Source organism: Dromiciops gliroides, chromosome 1, assembly GCF_019393635.1.
Source record: "Dromiciops gliroides isolate mDroGli1 chromosome 1, mDroGli1.pri, whole genome shotgun sequence".
Classification (NCBI taxonomy): Eukaryota; Metazoa; Chordata; class Mammalia; order Microbiotheria; family Microbiotheriidae; genus Dromiciops; species Dromiciops gliroides.
Window position 1 is genome coordinate 242628631 of NC_057861.1, and position 22540 is coordinate 242651170.

Here is a 22540-nt window from a genome sequence, read left to right on the forward strand (position 1 = left end):
AAAGGGATAATTGTAAATAGAACAGAATCACTAATAAAGATAACAAATTGAGTTTTGAACACGTTAATCTTGAAGTAAAAATATTAACATTGGGGGGCGGCTAGGTGGCACAGTGGATAAAGCACCAGCTCTGTATTTGGAAGGACCTGAGTTGAAATCTGGCCTCAGACACTTATTAGCTCTGTGACCCTGGGCAAGTCACTTAACCCTCATTGCCCTGCAAAAAAAAAAAGAAAGAAAGAAAGAAAAAGAAAAAAGAAAAAAAAGAAAATGAAAAATGAAGTAGAATGTTTCTCTAGGTGGTTGAGAAGATGGGATTAGAGCACAGGTTAAAGGTTAGATCTAGTGATATAAATTTGGGGGAGTCATTCACATAGAGATGATAGAAAGGAAAATGTGCTTACAGTTTGAGGATGTGTTAAAGAGGGAAGAACAGAAGACCATGGAATGAATGTTATTCAATACTCCAATTAGAGGGTAGGAGAAGGAAAAGAAGGAGTTAGGGAATGGAAAAGAGCTAAAGGAAGAGAATATTATTATAAAAGAAGAATCAGAATAGTAAGGTGAAATGGAAAACAAAGCAATTTTAAGAACAAAGAGTAATTTTTAATGCTTTGTTGGTTTAAAGGAAAAAGACTACTGAGATCTGTCATGTTTTGCAATAAGATAACTAGTAACCTCTGAGAGAATAGTTAGATTATGGTAGTAAGGGGGTAGAGTGAATAAATGGAAAAGAAATAATGGCAATAATTTCTACTTTCCAGGCCCTTCCTGTGGTTGAAACTGAGCTTTTACAACTTCTAGTTTTTGTTTGTTCATTTAAATGCCCTCCCCTTCTTTTATATCTTCCTTTACCCACCTTGGATCCTGGTTCCCTCTATTGCTATATTGTATAATTTTACATAGAATCATGTAATATTCTACAGTAATATTTGTGTTGACTTTAAGTATTCATGTGTTTTCCCTATTGAGGAGAAGGAATAAAAACAACAATTTTTACTTGGTCCTACTGCTTTCTCATGATACTGTTAAATTTTCCCTTCTAATTTACTGGCATAATTTTCAAACATGAGACCTACTATAAGCCCAATGTTTATATTTCTTCCTAATGACCACACAAAACTTGATTATTCTTATATTTCTTTGAACTCTTCTTTAATATTTCTTTTTAAAGATTAATTTTTGCAATAAACATGCATTTCTTTCTTTCCACTTCCCCACCTCCCTTGTCTTCCATTGGAAACGAAAACAAACAAGTGAATCAGCAAACAATTTTTCAGTGTTAAGCAAAATAAATTCATATCCATGGGTTCTTCCTCCCACAATACAGTGCAAGCTAGCCTCCACTTTTCATCCTGTATCAGCCTTTTCTGTATTCTTTCTTTTCCTGTATTTTCTTTTAAGTTGTTGATAGAGTGTTTGCCCAACCTTATAGGAGCTTGACTCTAGGTCTCAAAACTCTGTCAGTATCAGTCAGTCAGTCAACTAGCATTTATTAAACACCTACTATGTGCCATTCACAGTGTTAAGCAATTAGGATACAAAAAAAGTGAAACAAACAAAAAAACAATACCTGCCTTTGAGGAGATTATTGTCTAATGGGGGAGACTATATGAAAAGAAATACTTAGAAACAAGATTTATTTATGTATATGCTTAATTGGGAAAATCTCAAAGGGAAAGGGTTGAGCTTAAGGAGAACCTCTGTTGGGAGGTGGGACTTTAACTGAGAATAGAAGGAAGACAGGAGGAAGAGTGTCCCAAGCATGGGGGACAACCAATGAAAATTCCCAGAATCAAGAGATGGAATGTTATGGGCAAAGATTAACAAGAAATCAACATTGCTGAAATGCATGGATTATAAGATATAAGAAGACTACAGGGTAGAAGGAAGCCAGGGTATGAAGGGCTTTGAATGCTTGAAAAGAATATTATATATTTGATTCTAGAAATAACAAGGATACACTAGAGTCTGTTGAATATGGGGTGACATAGTTAGGTCTGTAAATAAGATGGCCAATTTAATAGCTGAATTGAGGATGGCCTGAAGCAGGGAGAGATTAGAGGAGGGTAGACGAACCAGAAAGCTGCTGTAATAGTCCAGGTGAGGTAATGATGGCCTTCACAGGGGTGGTTGCAAATTCAGAGAAGAGGATATTTATATGTGTGTGTATGTATGTATACAATATATGTATATAAAACATGCATGTACATATATGTATGTATACATATACATACATAATATACATATATATAAGATTTTATAAAAGTAGACAGGCAGGATTTGATGACTGAATATAGAAATTGAAAGAATGAAGATTCAAGAATGACATCTAACTTCTCAGCTGGCAATACCCTCAAGAGTAATAGGAAAGTTAGAAAGAGAGGAAGGTTTGGGGATAAAATGAGTTCTGTACGAGATATGTTGGATTTAAGATATCTCCAGAACATCTAGTTTGAGATGTCTAACAGGCATTTCAAGACTAAATGTCAAGAGAAAGGTTAAGATTGGAAATAGATCTGAGAGTCATCTGTATATAAGTGATCATTGAAAACGTGGGAATTGATGAGACCACCAAATCAAATAGCATAGATGGAAGAGAAGGAGGATTCAGAGCCTCGGGAACCCCAGTGGTTAGCATTTGTAACTTGGGTGAAGATCCAGAAAAGACAGAGGAGTCCTCAAACAGGTAGGAAGAGACCCTGGAAAGAAGAGTATTCTTCCCAAAAAAACTAGAGCGAAGAGAGTAATAAGTTGAAGAGGGAGATCAACAATGTTGAAGGCTTCAGAGGATGAGAACTGAAAAAGACAACTAGTTTTGTCAGTGAAGAGATCATCAGTAACTTTTGAGAGAGTGTCTTTGGTTTAATGATTAGATTGGATGTGAGACTACAAAGAGGAGTTAAGAAGAAAGAAAGAGTTAATGAAGTTAAGGCAAACCATTGTAGATGGTCTTCTCAAGAAATTTAGACATAAAAGGAGAAATGTAAGATGACAGCTAGCAGGAATGGATGGCCCAAGGTAGGGTTTATTTGAAAATGGAGGATGCATGGGTGCATTTGTAGACATTAAAGAAGCAACCAATGAACGGGGAGATATTAAATATAAGAGAAGATGGAATGTAATGAGATCAAGAGTGGCCACAGAGGGGCTTGTCCTGGCAAGGAGAAAGGCATGTGAAACAGGAATGAAGGATGAGATTGGGTCAGTATCAGTGCAGGATGTCCATTTATTATCTTTCATACTCAATACTGAACTGACCCACATGCCTTTAATTACATATTTTCTGAATGATAGAATTTAATTCTATCCTTTCATTTTACAAATAAGGAAACTTAGACCATCCACTAACATTGGGTTATATATGATTTTGATTATTTGGAAACTGAGGTCTTCTCCACAACTATATATCACTGGAAGAATACTGATGTTAAAAAATGTGTGTGCATGTGTGTTTATAGGAGCTTGAATTTGTTAACCAACTGAGTGATTTTCCAAATGCAATCCAATCTGCTTTCTTCCTCCTATTCAATTCTGGGCCCAACCCATTGTGGGCAACTCCTCAAATTTAATAATGCATCTAAAGCCAAATTCAATATCATCCTGTCTGCAACCCCACACCAAACTGGTTCCTTCTACTGACATTTTTATTGCTGTTAATGAATCATTCTCCTAGTCCAAATGGCTGTCTCTATTTCTTTACCACCTTCTCACTTGTCATCTTACAATCTGGCTTCTGCCCCAACTACCAGATTGATGCTTCTCTCTTACAGGGTTTATGTGGATAAGGAAACTTCAAAGAGTCTTCTTTTTCTTTTTTTCTGTAATGAACGACTGTTTAAGCTCTCTTAGTTTGTTTTTAATACTCCAGTACTCAAATATTCATTAACATAGCAAACAAAAACACCATTCCAAGTCTTTTAATTCCTCAAAATCATTAACAAGGTTTCATATGTCAGAAGGAAATATTTTGTTAAAAAGTTGCCTACAATTTCACATGTGAAAATTACTAGAAGAGTCTCACTTTCAAAGTAATTGCACTACTACCCAAGTACTACCTACTTTGCATTCTTTTGCAAGCATCTTTTTTGGGGGTTTGTTTTTACAGAGAATGTGCAATCAGGAGGAATCTGGTGAAGTTAACAAAGGTAAAGGTGAAGAACTTTGCTTTGACTTTGACAATTTATACATATAAAAACTATAAATATCCTTATTGACAATATATTTGAAACTTTCATCACATCTCCTTAATGGGTGGTGGTGGTGAAGATTACCCTAGTCCTGGATACTTTTTGTCCTATCAAAACTACATTTAGGATGGCTTTTGGGTATAATTGATTGATTCAGGGCAGGTACTTATATTGACTTTTTAAAATTGAAAAATGAAAGAGAGGAGAAAAATAGAAAAAAAGAAAAAAAAAAGCAAAGTTGAGAGAGCAGATAGAGGTATACCCAGAAAGGGGACTTTGATCATGAGGGTTGAAATGTACTCATTGGGTCACCAGACTGCTTTTGATTTTTCCTATTAGGATGAGGGAAGAGATCAGGGTTTTAGCTTTCTTCGTATTTCTAGCACTTAGCAGAATTCCTGGCACATAGTAAATATTTAAGAAATGTTTGTTGATGACTTTGTTGCTGAGCCATAGAGGTACAAGGTGAGGAGGGGACAAGAAGAAATAAGCCTTGGAAAGAACTTTCTTGGCCATGGGATTTCTTTTTTCAGTTAAAGTGTGTGTGTTTTGGAGAAGGGGATTTTCCCCCCGAAATTATTTTTGTTTGGGGCTTGGGAGTTAAAGATCTGGGGATTTAAATGGTATTCAAGTTCACAGGTAATAAGTTATTCCTCCTTTGAGTTTTCCAAATAAAGAGTGGAGGGCCACCTGCCTAGAGGAGGGATTCTTAGTTGAATACAGATTAAACTTCTAATTTCAAAATTTTATGATTCTGTGATTTTATGCCATAGATTTAAAATATATTTTTTAGTCAACAGCTAAATCTCAGTGTATGTGGCAGTCCATTGTAGTCATAGATGTGGTCTTAATAAACACTGTCTTGAGGTAGACAAAGGCTGATGCTTTGGAAAAGGTAACATAGAAAAGGGGGGAAGACTATTGGGTATGAAATAAGAAATATGTGGATTTCAATCTTGACTCCCTCACTCACTGTGTGATTATAGGCAAGTCATGTCTCCTCTCAGAGCCTCACTGTCTCACATGAAAAATGGGGAGTCATGGAATTATGGAATTGCGGAACTGGAAAAGGCCATAGAAGCCATCCAGTTCAACCTCTACCTGAATACATGTTTTCTCTACAGCAGACAAAATGACTGCTTACCCATTCAGCATCTTTTTGAAGATCCCAAGGGAGAGGAAATCCATAAATTCCTGGGGCAACCCCAGGTATTTCATTTAGATAGCTCTATTAGGAAGTTTTGAGTTTTTATGTCTTGCCTAAATTTGCCTCTTGGCAACTTCCACTCATTGGTTCTAGTTCTGCTTTCTGGGGCCAAGATGAAAAATTTAGCTCCTCATCCATGCAGTGGTTCAGTCATTTTTTCAGTTGTGTCTGACTCTTCATGAATCCATTTTGAGTTTTCTTGTGAAAGATACTGGAGTGGTTTGACATTTCTTTCTCCAGCTCATTTTACAGATGAGGAAAACAAGGCAAACAGGGTTAAGTGGCTTGCCCAGGGTCACACAGCTAATAAGTGTCTAAGGTTAGATTTGAATACAGGAAGATGAGTCCTTCTATTTTTGTTCCTCCTAGCCCCCACCCCAGCATTCTATTTACTCCACCACCTAGCTGCCCAATGCAACAATCCTTCAAATACTTGAACAGTTATCATCTGTCTTCTTCATAAGTCTTTTAATCTCTGGACTAAACAACCATGAATTATTCAAATGATCCTCATATGGCATGACAGAAAGGTCATTTACTTTGCTCATCACTCTCCTCTGAAACCTCTCCAAGTTATCAACATCTTTATTTTTTTTAATTTGTATTTCTTAACCCTTATCTTTTTTTTTAACATATAAGGTATTTTATTTTTTCCGTTACATGTAAAGATATTTCTCAACTGTTGTTTATACAAGCTTTACAATTTCAGATTTTTCTCCCTCCCTCCCCTCCCTCCCCTAGACAGCAGGTAATCTGATATAGGTTATATCTATATATCTTTATTAAAATATGGCTCCTCAAACTCCTCCAAGATATCACATATGGGATGTTCAGGGCAAAGTATAACAATACTATTACATTCCTTATCCTGGTTGTTATACCTCACTTAAATACCAGTAAGTTAGCATCAGTTTTTTTCCTGTTGTAAGAAGACAAGAGATTTTAATTATTAACTCATATTGAGTTTACAATCCATAGTAATCCCCAGATGTTTTAAAGAACTGTCTAACATGTCCATTTCGTATTTGTGAATTTGATTTTTATATAAAATATATATTTTAGATTCATCCCTATTTAATCTAGTCGGTCTTTAATGTTTTAGCTTGTTAAGATATTTTAGATATTGTCTCTAATATCCATGTTATGTATGCTTTTCTCTCAGATAAAAGGCAAATAAAGAAACAGAATAAAGGGGTGGGAGTAAAGTTATCCAGAAGGAGGCTATAGTTGACAGTGTTAAACATTGCAGAGAGGGGCGGCTAGGTGGCGCAGTGGATAAAGCACCGCCCTGGATTCGGGAGTACCTGAGTTCAAATCCGGCCTCAGACACTTGACACTTACTAGCAAGTCACTTAACCTGAGCAAGTCACCCTGGGCAAGTCACTTAACCCCAATTGCCTCACCAAAAAAAACCCCAAAAAACAAAAAACACCGAAACAAACATTGCAGAGAAATCAAGAAGTATGAGGACCCTCAAAAATGCATTGGATTTAGTGGGGGCAGCTAGGTGGCACAGTGGATAAAGCACCAGCCCTGGATTCAGGAGGACCTGAATTCAAATCTGACCTCAGATACTTGATACTTACTAGCTATGTGACCATGGTCAAGTCACTTAACCCCCATTGCCCCTCAAAAACCCCCCAAAACAAAAAAACACCCCAAAATGCATTGGATTTAGCAATTAGGAGATCACTGCTGACTTAAGAAAGAAGAATTACATCTAGTAGGGGAGATTAATTACAAGGTGTTGAAACATGAAAGAGGGGTGAGTATATGAAAGGTTTTTATTATTTTTTAGTTTAAGGATTTGCGGGGGGTAGAACCAAGATGGGGGAAGAAAGGTTATGACTCTCCCAGCTCAGTAAAACCTATCCACATACCTCCAAACATAATGCAATAAGACAGACTTGGAAGAACATAACCCAGATAAGAACAGAGTGAGACTCTTTTCCAGCCAAATATGGCTTAATTAGGTGACTGGGATCACCTGCTGTTTGGGCTGAGAGAAGAGTGCAGGACATGGAGCAGGATAAATCTTGAGCAGACAGCGCCTACAACCAAAGCCTCTGAATCTTTATCTACTTCTGAAGCTCAGTTTGTGGACTGGTGAAGGGGTCCAGCAGTTGGGGGGAATAGCTGCGGTCTCTGCTGGAACTGGGGCAGGGAGCCCACATTCTGAACCAGCAAGCAAAGTTGAAGGACAGCCACCCAGTGGGGTAGGGGCACAGGCACGCCAAGATTCTGACCATAGAGAATTAGATTTCAATCAAACTTCTGTTTCCAGGTCAAAGAGAAAGTGGACCATGGTTACAGATCAGGCAGGCTAAGAAAAAGCCCAGTCACACCTGGGCCAAGCTGTAGCTTGGAACAGTGTGTCCTGGAAGCAACGCTACACTTTAAGAAGGAGTTAAAAGCCAAGAAGTAAGGGATCAAGATGAGTAACCAGAAAAAAACAGCCAACCATCAAAAGCTGCTTTGGTAGCAAACTAGACCAGAATACACCCTCAGAAGAAGATAATAACAAAGTTAAAGCTCCTGTATCCAAAGCTTCCAAAAAAATGTGAATTTACCTCAGGCCTTGGAAGCACTCTAAAGGGACTTTGAAGAGAAAGTAGGAGAGATAGAAGGAAGATTTAGAGAGGTGGAGGAAAGAATGGAAAGAGAAATGAGAGTGATGCAGGAAAGTCATGAGTAAAAGGTCAACAGCTTGAAAAGCTAGATGGAAAAGGAGATTAAAAAGCTCTCTGAACAAATGGAAGCTAGTGACTTTATGAGAAACCAAGACACAGTAAAACAAATCCAAATGAATTAAAAAATAGAGGGCAATATAAAATATATCCTTGGAAAAATAGCTGAGCTGGAAAATAGATTCAGGAGAGATAATATGAAAATCATTGGACTACTTGAAAACCATGACCAAAATAAGAGCTTAGACACCATCTTCCAAGAAATTGTCAGGGAAAATTTTCCAGATATTCTAGAAACAGACAGTAAAATAGAAATTGAAAGAATCCACCAATCACCTCCTGAAAGAGATCCCCAAAAGAAAACTTCCAGGAATATTATACCCAAATTCCAGAGATCCCAGGTCAAGAAGAAAATATTGCAAACAACCAAAAAGAAGGAATTCAAATACTGTGGAGCCACGGTCAGGATAACATAAGATCTAGCAGCTTCTACATTAAAGGACTGGAGGACATGGAATATGATATCCCAGAGGGCAAAGGAACTGGGACTACAACCAAAAATCACCTACCCAACAAAACTGAGTATAATCTTTCAGAGGGAAAATGGGACTTCAATGAAAAAGAGGGCTTTCAGGCATTTGTGATGAAAAAACCTGAACTAAATAGAAAACTTGAATTTCAAATACAAGACCCTAGAGAAGACCCTATTAAAAAGATAAACAAGAAAAAGAAATCATGAGGGACATTAAAAGAATAAAGTGTTTATATTATTTCATGAGAAGATAATACTTCCCACTCATAAGAACTTTCTCAGTATTAGGGCAACTGAAAGGAATATACTTAGAGGGCACAGGTGTGAATTGAATATGAAGGGATGATATCTGTAAAGCATTTATCCTTGTTTTTTGTAGGGCAGGCAGGGTGGGGCATCTTATGTCTGGGGCTGGATTTGGGCTTGGGGCCTCCTGGGTCCAGCGATGGTGCTTTGTCCACTGTGTCACTTAGCTGACCCATGATGACATCTTCAAAATAAAATTAAGGGGTAAGAGGAATGCACTGGAAGAAAGGAAAAGGGGAGGTGGACTGGGGAAAAGTAGTTTACATAAAAGAAATAAGAAAAAGCTTGTGGAGAGGAAAATGGGGAAGGAGTGGGGGAGTGAGTGAGCCTTACTTTCATCAGAATTGACTCAAACAGGGAATAACATAAACACTCAATTGGGTACAGTAATATATTTTGCCCTCAGGGAAAGTGGGAAGGGAAGGGGAAAAGAGGGGGAGAGGTGAAGGAAGAGAGGGCAGATTGGGGAAGGGGGCAGTAAATAGCAAAACATTTTTGAGGAGGAATAGGGTGAAAGAAGATAAAAAATAGAGTAAAAATCAAGGGGAGGGAATAAGATGAAGGGTAATACAGTTAGCAATAGTAACTGTGAAAGAAATGATGAGAAGGATGCTATCAGAAGGCTGTATGAAAAATTCAAACCATCAACTGAGAAAGAACTGATGGTATTTGAATATGGATTGAAGTATAATTTTATTTGTTATTTCCCCTTGCTAAAGCTATTCTGTCTATTTTCTTTCACAACTTGAGTAATGTGAAGATGCCTGGCATAATTGCACATGTATGACTTATATTGAATTGCTTGATTCCATAGGGAGGGTTGAGGAGGGAGAAAGAAAAATTTAGAACACAAAGTTTTAAAAAAATCAATGTAAAGAAATGATGAGCAGGTGGGTTTCAGAGAAACCTGGAAGGACTTACATAAATTGATGCTAAGCGAGATGGGCAGCATTGACAACATTGTGTGTTGATCAACAGCGATAGACTTAACTCTTCTCAGCAACACAATGGTTCAAGATAGTTTCAAAGGACTCATGAGGGAAAATGCTCTCCAAATCCAGAAAAAAAAAACATGTGGAATCTAGATGCAGATTGAACAATACTATTTCTACATTTTTTTGTTTTCCTCTTATGAAATTTTTCCTTTTTGCTCTGATTCTTCTTTCACAGCATGACGAAAGCAGAAATATGTTTAATGTGATTGTACATATATAACCTATATCAGATTGCTTACTGTCTTGGGAAGGGGGGAGGGAGGGGAGGGAAGGAGAAAGATTTGAAACTAGAAATCTTATAGTAACAAATGTTGAAAACTATCTCTACATGTAACTATAAAATAATAAAATACTGTAAGAAAAAAAAGAATTTGCTTGTTTCTAGCAACATTGACCCAAAAAAGAGGTTAGTCTCTTGACTTGTTTTTAGTAAAGCATCTTTTTTCATAATTTCCTTTTTCTAGGTATTCAGTAATCATGCCTTTTTTCAGGAATCTATGTCATATTCACTCATATAATCTGTAGACTTCATTGTCTTTTCTTTTTTTTTTTAAAGATAAAATATTTGTTCTTTAGTCCTGAAGCTCCCTTCATATTTTCTATGATCTTTCAAAGATCAGCAATAGATGTTCAGCAATCACATAATCTAGGTGTTTTTTTTTAAGCATGTAGCCCATCTACATAGCACAGGTACATTTTAGGATGTAGTTTTATGATTGTAGTTCTGAGTCTAGAGACTTGAAACTATCATGAGAAGCAAGGCTCCCTCATAGTTATTTTCTATAAGTCATGAGTATCAGTTCCCTAGAAGCCATTTCTGTTCTGTTATTTTTGGTGCAAAGATCTTTTGTAGGGAAAACAGAAGCAAATTAATAGTTGAGTGGCTCAGCCCCTTTTTTCTATCATTTCATTCATGTCAAGGAGAAATCCTATCCCTCCTTTCCTCTTTTTTGTTTTACAATACATAACCTATAAAATAACCATCTCCTTTTGTTTTCTTCAGCCTTTCATCTAGCCAGACCCTTCTTAACCCTGATACATTAATAGTAAAATTCAGAATTTTTCCACCTTTTGTATTCATCCTGTTAGCTTCCTGTGATTCCAAACTTTGTACATATTGTTGTTTAAATCCCAGTTGGCTGATGAGTTTCATGTGTATCCATGTCAGTCTCTTTAGACTTCTTTTATTCTGTGGAATCACTTATCCTTTTCAGATTTTCATTCTTGAGAATTTCCCATCCTACCTGGGTTAATTACTAGTCACATTGTACATCAATAAATCAGTCTATGGCTTTTATTTCTGGCTCCTTTCTTGGATTTTGTCTACTGGGAATTTCTGGACATCTTTACTGCTAATCTTTTTTCCTAAAACACAGATATTCTCTATGATATCTAGTTTGGAGAATATGCCTTTGGGATTTTCTCTCTTACTTTCCTTTAAATTTATAGCTCATTTTTACTGTCTGAACTAAACAAAACTTGTAGCAGCAAGAAGTTTTTTTGAACTTTTATAGTTGTATTTGTGATAGAGGAGTATCAGATAATTAATTAGATCACAGTTTGGGTGGGTGGGATGATAAGTGAGGATGGAGAGATGATTTGTAAAAAAAAACAAGGCAAATATATTTCTAATGGCACTTATTAGGAACACTCTCTGTGAATTATAATTCTTATGTTCCATCACATGAAAAGCATCCATGAAATAGATTTATTATTTCTAAATCTGTTATACAAGGTCAAATTTAGCCAAATTTCATAAACTACTATATCTGAGAAATTACTTCTTTAGATTTGTTTTAAATGGTGGAATTGAGCAGTCAATACACATTTATTAAGTGTCTAATATGTGCTAAACACAAGCTACTGAAAGTAGTAACTTAGATTTAAGGGAGAGCCTAATTTTACATCTAATTATTTGTTTTTAATTGAAGATACGGTGTTAATGTTAAGATAAGGATTGGATAGAGATAATGCCTTATTTCTCAAATGTTACTCACACCAAAATGCCTATATATATTCTTTCCTATGTAACATTTTCCTTAACTGGACTGATAAAATTATCATTCCTTTTCTTTTTTTCATTCATGCTTTCATAGATGCCTCTAATATATGTCTATAAGTATGTGTATGGTATATTTATATGTGTGTTTACATATATATTATATATGAACATAAATGTATATAAGTATGTATTGTGTGTGTATATATATACATATGTGTGTATGTATGTGTATATATATATATACACACACACACACACACACACACACACACACATATATATAGGACAGGTTTTGTGGTATTGTGTAGATGGTGAATAACTAATGACTTGAATCCAGAATTCAAATGATTAGGAGGTAGGATTCAACCATGTCTGAGGAAATATAAAGCATTTTTAATGATCATAGCCTGCATACTTTCATGAAAGCTTATCTTTTTAACATAATATTCTCCTTCATGGCTGACATATGACTATGAATAATGGAATACCACCACATCCTAAGAATCAAAATTGTAAATGATTAAAAGGCAATAGGAAGATATATGGTTAGGATATAATTCAGCTGTGACATACAACATTGACTTGGCCATGAGAAGTGGAACAAAAACATCATTAAAGATATGTATGATGAGAAAAAAATGTATGAACCAGTCATGGTGAGGGATAACATACATAGTTTAATGCTATATTGGTAGCTACAAAATATTCAAAGACCCAATGGAAGGTCTCCAGCATATTACTTAGATTTTTTATGTAGGATTTCAGAAAATCTTGGACAAGAATGGGATAGGATGATAAAATGTGCAAAGCTATAATCTGCACCAGTGGAAGGAGTATCCACACTGATGAGATCACACTTAGATAGCAACACTTCAAATGAATCTATCTGCATTCATAAGATTTTAGGCTAGGAAAGGACTATAGAGATTGTCTAGTCCAAATATTAAATTTTATAGATGAAGAAATTGAGGTCCAGAGAGATGGAGCTTGCCCACTTAGCATGGTACACAGTAAGTATTTAATAAATGCTTCTTGACTGAAAGATTGCACAAGGTTGCATAAGTATTGACTAAGGTGGATCTTCAGCCAAGCTCTAATAACTTCAGATTCAATGCTTTTCCAATATACTACACTGCCTCTAATATGTACTACAATTAAAGGGCATTGTAGTGAGCTTAAGAAAAGAATAGTACCTTTACCTATGATTATAAGTAATCAGAAGATATAGTAATCTAATGAAATGGCCACTGGACTTGGAGTCAGGTGACTTAAGCTTCTGACAATATTTGTATAACCTTTCTCTTGGCCTTAGAGTATTTTGAGTTGTATGTAGTCTGAATTCCCTTCTGATCAAACAAGATTCCTGTAACAGTAGTTTCCTCTGCAACATCCACGACAAGTGGTTATCTAGGCTCATTCAGAGATTTTATTTATTCATTTAAGAAACATTTATTAAGCCCCTACTGTATACAAGACTTGATTTTGATAAGCAAAAGACAATCGCTATATTATCATTATAATTGTTATAATTATTATATTAATTACATATAATTATTATGTTACAATAGTTATATTATTATAATTGTCATTATAATTGTTATATCTATGTATCTATAAAATTTGTGATACACATACACACAAATTATCTCTATGGTTGCAACCTATCAGAGGATCATGCATGATTTTAACATATGTAGGAGAGAAAAAAGGTGGACTTTTGCTCAACTGAGCCAAATTATTTTTAATATAACCTACAAATAATAAATACAGTGAGATTCTATGTTATGATGTTCATGCCAGAACCATAAAATTGGTTATAAAGGGACCGTAGAGAAGATCTAGTCCAACAATGGGATCATACATTTAGAGAAGGAAGGATTCACGAGTCCCTTCATTCAGACCATTCAGAAGTTCATTCAGACCCTTCAATTTTGAGATGAAGGAACTAACAACATTCAGAGTTTGTGTCTTGTCCAAGGCCACATAACTCCTAAGTAAGGCAAGATTTGACTTCATCTGGTATTCTATCTACTGCACCAACTAGCTATGTCTTATTTTCATGTTTTAATCAGTTGTAGCTATGAAAATATAGGCTGCCATAGCAAATAATTTGTGAAGGTTCAATTGCTCTCTTTTCATATTTTCCTCAATGCCGAGCACTTAGCACATTTCCTGGCACATAGTAGGCACGTGATAAATGTTTATTGAATTGAATCAATGCATTGTAGATCATTCTCATAAATTATATAGGAATGATAAAATAGTTACATTGTAGAGGCAGCACGACATAGTCTAGTGTTGAGTCTGTGGTGAGGAAATCCAGGTTACAAATTCTGCCTCTGATATTTACTAGCTGTGTGACCATGGATAAGCCAGTTACTCAGTTCTGACCCTCAGTTTCTTCAAATGTAAAATGAGAAGAATGAAAATTGTAGTACCTAACTCATAGAGCTTTTGCAAGGCTCCTTTGAGATGATGTCTGTAAGGATTTTTGTGCAACATTAAAGTGCTACATAAAGATTAGTTATTATTACTGAGTGTAAGACAGGGAGGTACATGCTCATGGAAGTGGTTCTACTCTCTCAAGTGAGATACCTAGTGGAGAGTTTTAAAGTAATAAGAAGTCTCTATAGATGGTAAGGTCATCCAGATGCTTTTTTTGAAGATAGTAATACATTGATAAACCAGAGAATACTACAAGACCTGAATAACAAAACCATGAGTATTCAAAAGAATTCAGTCTATAATATAGGATTGATTATATCATATATCCAGGTGCATAAGGGTACAGTAGTATATCTATCTTGTACAGGTCCTTCAGACAGACAAGACCAATAAGTGAATAGGAAGAAGAGAGGATTGTGCTGGAATATTTTTTAGAAATTGTTCAGAATTTTCAATTATCCTAAACTTTTGTCTAGCACACAAACACATCTTTTAACAACAATATTCTTTTATTTAGTACAGCTGTGAATTATAGAATACCAAAATTACAGATAACCTAAAAGGCAATGGGAAAAAAATCACTGTAGGTTTAAGGAAAGTAGGTTACAGTGTATCTCAACCATAGTTTGCCCATAGCAAGTGGCATTTTTGATGACTTGCATGTAGCAAGAACAAAGGACAAGAAATGGCTATCCCAAGTGATTCAGTGCTGCTCACAGAATGGTAAAGGGTCTGGAGGAGGGCCTTTAACACATTGGATAGTCTATGTGAAATTTATATAAAGTCATGGTGATGTTCAGTTTGACATCTCTAAAGTTAAGAAATTATACTAGACACATATTGCATTCCCTTCTAGTTATTGTGTGACTATATATATACATATACATATATATATATATAACAAATAGATATATTTGTTATATCTATGCATCTATAAAATTTGTGATACACATACACACACATGTGTGTGTGTATATATATGTGTATATATATATATATATATATATATATATATATATATATATATATATGATTTGACTATGCAATTTAAGCACCAGGAAGGATTAGATTCATTTAATAAATACCTACAGAGAAGATTCTGTAAGGTTTAATTAAATTTCTGACTAAAGATTTTCTTTAACAATATCTGAGTAACTGAGCCAAGTTTTATGAAAGAGAATCCCTTTTCTCCCACAAAAGGTATATTTCACCCTCAAAATAAGTTCCTTAAATATTTAAATGGCAAGTATATGTATTATAAAACATAATGAATATAATGAAGGTGACTTTCTAATATCCTTTTGCCATACTCCATGCCTTATAAATGCTATAATTTTATTTTGTTTTGTTCTCTACACTTAAAGTGGAAATTACCTCATTTGCATTTTCAGCCATTTTTACAGTTTTCATCCTTTCCACAGAGGTTTTCCCTTTCTTTCTATGAGTCCATAAAGTTGGCAATTTGATACAATCTGTATATACCTAAAGTACTGCAGACATAAACAAGGTGTTAAACATCGAAACATCATGGTGTGAAGCAACTTCTTGTTCAAACACCTGTTTCATCCGCATCCAATTTTGCCCTAGAGCTCTGGAGCAGCACAATAGAAATCTGGCAAATTGGCAGTCACCTTGACTATCTTATCTAATAGTTCCACACAAACAGCAGACGCTTAAAAGAGGGTCCATCTTGCGAAATGTGTTCTGATTCTGGACATGGATACAAGGCTCAAATGTACAGAATCCCTTATTGAAGTAGGTTGAAACTATTTTGCCTTTATTTTTGCACTTCTTTAAAGACCCATTATTAAGGCATATGCATATTATTGAAGCATGTGTACCTGTAGATGTTGTGTGCTGGTGTGTCCCACTTTGAGAAAATTCTATTTACATAATTCTAGATTTACAATAGGGAATCATAAAAGGACACACTTCATTTTCCCCCTCCCTATATTGAACTTTCTGGTTGTGTTTAAAATAGGCTTCAACCAACAAAATTTTATTTAACACGATGAATATTTCAGTAACAATTTCATGCATAAACATGAAATTCATGAAAACATAAACATACACATACATGTACAAACACAAATGTTTGTACTAATCTAAGGTTTACCTCATGAAAACTCAGTTATCCTCTTCAATTTTAGATCATTTCTCATAAAATTTTGATTATAGGTTTGTTTCCTTTAGCACCCCAAGTCACTTTTGGAGAGATTGTCCCCACTTCTTACCTCCCCAACAACCTCCAAAACAAGATTAGTAAAGAAAAAAACTTCACTCTAAAAGACAGCCCTTAAATCCCTAAACTAAAAAAAAACACCCCAAAAACCTTTAGAAGTAATTCCCTGTGCTCCATAGACAAATGCAAATCATTTAACAATAATCATTAAAAACTACTATACTCCTATTGCCATGAATTATTGTAAACAATTGTGACCTCATAGACAATATTTATTGTGAATTTATTTTTCCTCAATAATTAAAATACAGTATTTCAAAAAACAATAAAATTAATACTAACTTGTTCTAAATGAGAGAGATTTAAAGATCCAGATTCATAGAAATACTATAACATCTAAAGGTTTAAACTAGAAAGGCTCAATTGATATAGTCAAATATTTAAAAATTTATAATGGATATTTTAGAAGTATATCTATAATTGGATTCCATTTTCTTCAACATCCAAGTCACATTCTAGCAGTAAGTTAGGCATTAACTCATCCAAGCCACTGGGGCACCATTTATAGCAGGGCCATGGTGATTAGGTAACAGGGCAAAAAAGCCTTCTCTTTTCATTTTGTATTTTAATATTCTACATGTCTGTATTAATGATTTGCAGTTGTGGATCCAATCCACACGATATTTATGTTTTCCTTATAATGTGAATGAAGTATCTGAAAGTACTCTATCCAAAACTGGATTGCTTGAAAAAAATCTTACATTCTGGTTAAAATGGATGGTCAACATTTTAATTAGGAAATGCTATTTAGAGTGGAAGAAGAAAAAAAATCTGAATTCTTTCAAAATATTGCAAAGGCATATAATTCTGGTACTTCAAAAATCTCTTAATGTGAATAATTTTTAAAGAAAATAATAGTTCTTAAGTATCATTTTTATTATAACAACAAGGAGATTAATGGTATAAGTATGTGAATAAGTAATACAAACTCACTTCATACAAAGGCTTATGTAACAATATAACTGACATACAGAGAGTACATATTTAATTATGAATCAACTATATAACTTACTTTGAACTGTATGAAGTCTGATTCATATAATTTATAAGTTATTTCAGGAAAGATTTTGATCTTTTGGGAGATGTAATATCACAAGGTCATTTAATATATTCCTTTGGGACACAATATGCTCTTCTGATTATTAAAAAAGAAAGGGTTAGAATGATACCAAGTACATTCTATATTTATCCTAATACTCAACTTCAAAAATAAAGCCAGCTTTCTTTTGAGTAAAGAAAAGAAAAAGAAAAATGGGAAGGATAAACAAAAGCAAACAACTTCCATATCATTTTAATGGCCTGACATCCAAAATAGCAGCTGTTAAACACTTTCAAACTTTAAAACAAAAATTATCTTTTTGTGATAGAAGAAAGGAAGAAGAGAAGGGAAGAGAGGTTAGGAGGGGGAAGGACAGAGGTGTTGGATTTTTTTGTTTGGTTGTTTTTTTTTTTTTGCAAAAGATCCCACATTAAACAGATGCTGAACCTGGGTCAACATCAGACACCATAAAAGCTTTCATGATGTTCATGGAAATGTATGAAATGTGTACATGCTCTTTGATACCTGTGATAATAAAACATTGTATTTTAAATGAGTGGAAGAGAGCAGATGGTTGGTAATGGTTTAAAACATTTATGTTTTTGGACTGTCACCAAGCCGCTGTATTAAAAAATATGATGTTTTGTTGTTACATACTAACATCTATCTACAAGGTGTTCATCTTCTGAAGGATGGTACTACAATAGTGGAGATAAAAATAAAATGAACCAAGAGGAAAAATTTTTTCTCATTTAACTAAATTCATATGTGACATCTTGCTTATTGACTACATTAAATCAAAATGTTATTAGAGTGACAACAGAATTTGCATTTCTCCTCACTAAGTTAAGCAACCAACTCCAAGGCCCTGGGTACTCTCTCCTATTCTATTTAAGAAAAAGCCTGTAGAATTTAAATTTTTGCATCCATTTGCACATGAAAAAATGCAATAAAAATAGTATGGTTCATTTTCCCATAATGCACTTGTAGTGACTACTCTTCTTTAGATTCTTTGAGGCATGATGGAGCCTAGTAGTTCAGAACACTTTGTGGACCATTGTAATTAAACAATAAGTATTTATGGAATTTCATTGGTTCATCACTATTTTTTTTCCTGTAAGTTGGGGTTGAGTACAAGGATGGCCTCATTTAATGGCCCTGACAGAATGACAAAGTGAATATTAATACTACTTACATATCATTTTAGTGTGCAGTGCCTATATTAATCTAAAAGATACAAGCAGCAAAATGTTGAGAGTACAGACAAGCTTCTATAATGGAAAGAATAAAAATGTTTAGAGTTAGGAAGAGACATTAAACTTGAATAAATAATACTGTTAACTAACTGAAAATTGGAAAGAGGAATCCAATGACTAGAAGAGTTTTGGTTTTGTTCTAAAAAGTATGTCTGTGTGTGTGTGTGTGTGTGTGTGTGTGTGTGTGTGTGAGAGAGAGAGAGAGAGAGACAGACAGACAGAGAGACAGAGACAGAAAGAGACAGAGAGACAGAGAGAGAAAAAAAAAACCTTTCCCCAATTGCTTTCTAGGCTCTCAAAATCCTGGGAAGCATTGGGGAACAGTTTGTTTGTGGGAGGGATTTGGGGGCGGACACTAGAAGAAGTGGGGCTCACCATGTGTGAACTTAGTTGAAAATAAAGTGACAGCCATCAAGCACAATCTGGGCTCAAACAGGCTGAAAATGCCTTGGGGAAAAAACGTACTTGACCAACAGGGTGGAAGGGAGAGTAAACAGTTTTAAACACTCACAGAGCAAACACACACACACACACACACACACACACACACACACACATCACCGCTATCACTACCACCACCAGTGGCAACAGCAGCAGCAGCAACAACAGCAACCTCCCACACTCCTTTTCCCTAGTCCACTAAGAAAACTTGACCCCTTAACTCTCCCGGGATCAAGCTATATGTAATCAATCTCAAATAGAAGCTGAGAGCAGTTAGGAGTTTGGGAAAGATGTCAAAAGAAGAGACGCAGAGAGGGAGGAATTAGCCCCTTCATTTCTGCAGCCATCCATGTGGGAAGTGGAGATCAAGCACCATCCAAACTCCAAAGAACCTCCCCTCCCTCCCTTGCCAAGCTCCCTTTCCCTCCGAGAGCGCCAGACCCAGGCGTCCCAGTGCCCACTATGCCAGTACAGGTGGCTCCCAAGTTCCAGGCATCCCCGGTCCCCCATTTTCTACCACTTTTCCTTTCTCCCTACTCTTTCTTCACCCCTCTTCAATAAACATAGAACCCAAATAAAGAAAACAGTGCTGGGTTAAACTTCCCCAGGAGAGCAAGAAGGAAGAAGATGCCTTCCCTTGCAAGCAGAAGGTAGTAGAAAGTCACCTGGAAGGTGAGCAGCAGGAGCGCGACTCCGCGCCCGCCTGCTGAGATCTGGGGGAGCGGGGCTTTGCACCTGGGCTCCCTCCTTCTTCCCTTGCAACCCCCCGCTAAGCTCCAGACCTCCTCAAAGAGCCCGTTACCTGGCGGGAACTGCTGTTGGAGGCGACCTGTATGCGCTGGGGCAGCGCCAGGTAGTGCACCCCGCCACCTCCCGCTCCTGCACGAGCGCAGCTCCCGGAGGAAACTTCCCAGCCCTCTGTGCAGACACTTCTCGGCTCTTCCTTGTACCCCAGGGCAGGTCTGTCCGCAGGCCGGGCGAGCCCTCTGCAGGGCCCCCGTAAGCTCAGGAGAGCCAGGAGAACAGTAACGGGAAGCCTCCAGGCGCACTATCTCGCCTAAAGTCAGCTCCGGACTCTGGCTGCTGCCTCCTTCCTCGTCACTCCCTCCCTCCCTGGCTCCCCTCTCCTCTGCAGCGCAGCCTGCGAAGCAGTGCGGTGGCCCCTCCGCTCTGGCCAGCCCCGCCTCTCTCTCTCCTCTCCATCTCTCTTCCTCAGTCACTATCTTTTTTATACTCTTTGTCTCCTTCACATTTCCTCCCTCTCTTCTCTTCCTCTTCTTTCTCTGGCTAGCAAATTCTTTTTCTTCTCCTCTCTCTTAGCTTATTCTTTCTTTTCCCAGACTCCCAGACCCACTTCCCTCCCTTCAGTTCACATTGTCCTGCTTCTCACCACCAACCCAATCTCTGGACTTGACTGCCCTCACCTTGAGCACCTCTCTATCTTTCCTCTTGCTCTTGTCAAGACTCCTGACATCTTGCTATGTTTTTCCTTCACTGGCTTTGGATTTCACGTCTTCCATTATTCCCCAGTTTCCTTTTGAAGATTTTTTTCCTGGGTTCAAGATGGATAAATCATTAGTCTGAATTCTCTGTTCATTGACTCATACATTCCTTTTATTTCACAAAAAAAGATTTTTTTACATTAAATAACATGTACATATGTCCACTATTTGCTTCGATGATGAAAATTGTACTCTGCATATTTTGAAGAATAAGTTAAGGTGCTTAGATATGTTTCCATCCAACTGTAATTCGGCCCAGCCACTTTATTGAGCTTAAAATAACATTAATGAACACATGAATACAGGTCTGGGGCCTAGAGGTACAGACTATCCTTTGAAGACAAAAGTAGAGCGTGGAAAGAAAATGTGGAATAAAGATAGAGAACATTAAATATATTTCCATCGATTTCCAAATACTACCCAGAATGAATATTTCTGATGTTTACATGATTTCATATGTGATATTTCAGTGGAAAAAAAGATTTTTAATATTGCAATTTTCTCCTATTTATTTACACTATTGGAACACCAGGTTTCATATAGCTTGTAAAACGCTGATATGGGGCAAAAATATGCTAAAGATCAAAGCAATGATTTGTAATATATTTGTCACATGCTTTATAGATATTAATTTTATCAAACAAAATATGGTCATAGAAAATGTATCCATGTAAAACTCTTTCTGGTGGGAAATGTCATAAATCACCATGTTTTCAGAAGATCTGATGTTTTCCAGAGCCAGAGGAATGATGCACTGAATGGCACTGAGTTTTTGTTGGCTGAAGAAATTCTATCATAGTATTTTTCTTGTCCTATCCTGATTTTTTCTGGATGGAGCTTGATTTTTTCCAGGCCTAAGGCTTTTGCTGATTTGCATGTCTGCTGGTTTATTATTAACATTTAACCTAGACAGTAAGTCTGTCCTTAATTCCATGACTTTCCTTAATTCACCCTTAGCAAACAATTTACAGACTAACCGCTGGCTCTTCCTTTTAAGCATTATTTTGTTTGTTTCTTATACTGTCCTAATATGTTGTTTAATCATCATGTGTATTTGATATTAGCACAACACATGACCAATCAGTGACTTTCTGGTCTAGGAGTCATGGAATCCGCAAGATAGCTAGGGGGAGATGGAGTGGAAGGACAACGACATTGGCATTGGGCCTCCGAACACCTAGGTTCTGGGCCAGGTCCTACCATTAATTCATTTAACTGAGTCACATATCAGATTTAAGTTAAGTTCTCTCCTTAGATCTCAGTTTCTTCATTGTAAGATCAGGTAGGATGAGAATATTTTCAAGATAATTTTCAGCTCTTCAAAACTCTAAAGCTTATAGGAAGTTTCTCAGTATGGCCAGGCTAATTAAAAAAAAAAAATGAATTGGCTTCAATTATGGGTGGCCACCACAATATATTAGTTTGTCATGAGGCTACTAAGTTTCCTTTATGCCTTCTTATGTTTTCCAGACCTATGTGTTTTGAGTCTTCAGATGCTAAGTACTTCAGTCATTGAGATCATTGTATCATCAAGTGGACCATGAAAATAAAAGACAGTAAGGTAGTATAATGTAATTTTAAAAAATTTTTCTTTTTAAATTTTTTTGTGGGACAATTAAGGTTAAGTGACTTGTCCAGTGTCACACAGCTAGTAAGTGTCAAGTGTCTGAGGCCAGATTTGAATTCAGATCCTCCT

General features: G+C 36.2%; 1 protein-coding gene across 1 annotated transcript in view; it reads right to left on the bottom strand.

Annotated features, from left to right (window-relative positions):
- CHST9 (carbohydrate sulfotransferase 9) overlaps positions 1-20262 on the bottom strand; it is a 361943-nt gene extending 341681 nt beyond the window's left edge. The window contains exon 1 of the mRNA XM_043976762.1: positions 20145-20262. The gene's annotated coding sequence lies outside the window, so the exon portion shown is untranslated. The remainder of the gene's footprint in view (positions 1-20144) is intronic.
- Between the last annotated feature and the right edge of the window lie 2278 nt (positions 20263-22540).